Source organism: Triticum urartu, chromosome 6, assembly GCF_003073215.2.
Source record: "Triticum urartu cultivar G1812 chromosome 6, Tu2.1, whole genome shotgun sequence".
NCBI lineage: Eukaryota > Viridiplantae > Streptophyta > Magnoliopsida > Poales > Poaceae > Triticum > Triticum urartu.
Window position 1 is genome coordinate 75163348 of NC_053027.1, and position 3587 is coordinate 75166934.

Genomic DNA, 3587 nt, shown 5'->3' on the forward strand with positions numbered 1-3587 from the left:
GAAGCTTTTTTGGTGAATTTTCTCCAAACCCTGCCAGACAAAGAAAACAATTACTTGATATCAGGAAATGAACAAAGTTGCTGATATGGTGGATAATGATCGATTTAACTTACTTCTCGAGCATTTGAGTCATGTCCGCATAGTCCTAGGGATCTTTTCGTCTCGAGTCTAAGACGGTTACTAGTCCCCGCTCAAGCTTAATCTCTAGGAGAATATAGTGGAACCTGCGCACGCATGCGTAACTCATCAATTACATTACTATAACCTGGTCTAATAAGGGAAACCGAATATGCACAAGACAGTAACACTCACTTAAAGTTGTAAGGAAAGAGTATTATATCTTTATTTTCATTTATTACCAACGATCATAGCAAGTTGGCCTCGGTATCTTTAGTATGATATTTAACCTCAGTTGCATCTATGAGATTTGTGTTAATGAACCCAGTATCACCGATTTGTCTTTTCTTCAATTCGGCGATCTTCAATCTGCATAATATAGTGAGGATAATTATAAATACATGCAATGAAAGAGCTAACCTATATAGAGAGACTTAATGACAGAAGTAGTACTACTTACAGACAGTAGCAAGTGACTGTTGCTTTATCGAGGGCCTTTTGATTGAAAAACTGGAAAAACTCCTCAAATGGAACATTCAACAGTTCAATTCCAATGAGGCCATGCTCCTCTCTAACTCTCAGCGTAAAAATATTCCTCCCCCAGACTCTCTGCAGGTTTTCATGTACCAATCATGGAATCTTCGCATCATCGTTGTTAAAGATCTTTCATCTTTGACGAGAGGCTTCCTGTACTCGTATTTGTGTTCCTCCACCTCCAAGAAATCATAATGTACATCGCCGGGCAAGTAATCTCCAAGATTGCTATAACCGGCCACCATCCTCGGATCATTAGTGACGATGTCGCTAGACACCTTGAGCGGGGGGCACGATTGCTTCGCTTGTTTGCCGAGCTGGGCAATTTTTTCCCAGCTCATCGTTCTTTTATCCTTTGATCACTGACAGTACTTCTCGATTGCTCCGCTTCGACAAATGACTTTGCAATAATGCGCTCATAGTTGCCTTTCGGCGGAGCCTTTGCTGGTTTTTTCAGGGCAGCCAGAGTGCGCTTCGCTTTCACCGGATCTACCTTCTCCTTCGGAGGTGGATGTTTCTTTGCTTTCACCCCTTCAAAGAAGTTCGTCACTTCGGCTCGCGCGATCTTCGCATTCTCCTCCGGGGTCCTCTCGTATGGGAACTTCTCTGGAGTCTTCAGAGAAGGACCGAATCTGTATTGCCTCCCGCCTCTGGCTGTACTGCTAGACGCCGGCAGAGCAGACGGAGCGGTTGCGGTTGTCTTCTTTCCTTGCTTACGAGGCGGAGGAGAAGGACTACGACGCGCCGGAGCAGCCGGAGCGGCGGCGGGTCTCTTCCGCCCTTGCTGACGAGGCGGAGAAGGAGGAGGCTGGCTGCTCGGGCGCACCGGTGCAGGCGGAGAAGGAGGCGAAGTGCCGCCACGCGCCGGAGAAGGAGGCTGAGTGCCCTGATCACTCACCGGTGGAGGAGGCAGAGGAGGAGGCGGAGTGCCCTGACTCGCCGGAGGAGGAGGAGGAGGCGGAGGCGTCCAGTTTAGAAGGTTGATGAGCTCCTTCCGCCATAGGCATGGAGTCAATAGACAAGAACCCAGCCGAGTCCCCCCTTCACCGGTAGGGTAGTCAAGCTGGAGGTCCTCAACTCCCTCCATTATTTCGTCCACCGTCACCCTGGCATATCCTTCTGGAATCGGACGACAGTGAAAAGTTGCGCCGGGTTCAGGAGGTCGAACAGAGCCGACAGCCGCCTTGACTTTGAAGTTCTGCCATTGCGTCATAAGGTGGATATGTTGAGACTCCGTGATAGCATCAACGGGGTAGCTAGCAGGAGCCATCAAGACATGCTCCGGCTGAAGCAGCTCGGTGGAAGCCACGCTGCTTCTCCACTGAGATGGCGGGGTAGCTTCGGGGGTAATTTCGGTAGGTCACTTGCTGCGAGCTACTTCTCGTTCCTCTAGCGCTTGAACCCTTTCGTGCAGCGTCTGAATTTGGGCATGCTCCACTTTTTTCCTCCTCTCCTGGCATTTGTAACCGCCTACGTCCGGAAAACTAGCCTTCCACGGAACGGAGCCTGGCATGCCTCGTGTCCGTCCAGGGTGCTCAGGATTCCCGAGGGCCATTGTGAGCTCGTCGTTCTCTCTGTCTGGAATGAACGTCCCTTGCTGCGCTGCATCGATATACTGGTTAAGCCTCTTGACTGGTATGTTCATTTGCTCGTCTGTCCAAACGCATTTCCCTGATACAGGGTCCAAGGTTCCACCAGCCCCGAAGAACCAAGTCCGGCAACGGTCTAGCCAGTTCATTGTCTCTGGTTCGATCCCTTTATCAAGCAGATCATTCTCAGCCTTAGCCCACTTAGGTCGGGCTTTGAGGTAGCCACCTGACCTCGTGCGATGGTGAAGCTTCTTCTTCGCAGCATTTTTCTTGTTTGTCGCCGACATCTTCTTACTCTTTTTCGATGTCTTGTAGGCCACAAATGCGGGCCAGTGATCTCTGATCTTCTCATATCTGCCGATAAATTCTGGTGTCTCTTCTTTGTCGACAAACGTTTTCAGCTCATTCTTCCACCTCCTGAATAGGTCTGCCATCTTCTTAAGAGCATGAGACTTGATTAATTGCTCTTTAACTGGCTTCTTTGGATCCTCCTTTGGCGGTAGGGTGAAATTTGCCTTCAACTCAGTCCAAAGATCATCTTTCTGCATTTCATTGACATAAGACACCTCAGGGTCTTCGTTCTTAAGCTTATACCATTGCTGGATGCTGATCGGGATCTTGTCCCTAACAAGAACCCCGCACTGAGCAGCAAATGCTTCCTTTGTCCGGATGGGTTCAATCGGCATGCCATCGCGCGCGATTGCTGTGATCTCAAACCTTTCATCCGAGTGCAACTTTTTCTTCGGGCCTCGTCTCTTTACCGAAGTTGTGCTCGATCCGGAGGGCTAGAAAAAAGAAGAAACATAGGATTTAATTAATATGTGTACATACCAAAACAATGAATGCATCAATTAGCTAGTCATCACAGGCTTAACTAATAAATTTACCTGTCCGGACTCTGTTCGGTCACCGGAGCCGTCACCACGGGCTCCTTCTTGCACCAACATTGGGTCACCAGAGCCATCATAATCATGTCTTTCCTCCTCCATTCTTCGATCACCGTAGCCTGCTTCTTCTTCACCCTATTCTTCTAGACCATCATTGTCATTAAGATACGACAAGACATCACCTCCGGCTAAGATTATGTCCCCCAACACCTCTTTTGCTTCCTCGTCTCGTCCGTGCTCCATTGTTTCTGCAAATATTACAACATGGCAATTATTACACAAACATGACAGCAGGTGGATATATTAGTGGCAAACATAGACCTAGCTTATTCCGGGTTTGGGGTGGCCTCGGCAACGCTTCAAGGGTAGGGGCGCGACGGGAGGGGGTAGGAGACCGACATCGTTTTTTTCTAGGGTTTGGGTGTCCTCGAGAGTTTTGGTCGAGCGAGAGGGTCGGGGG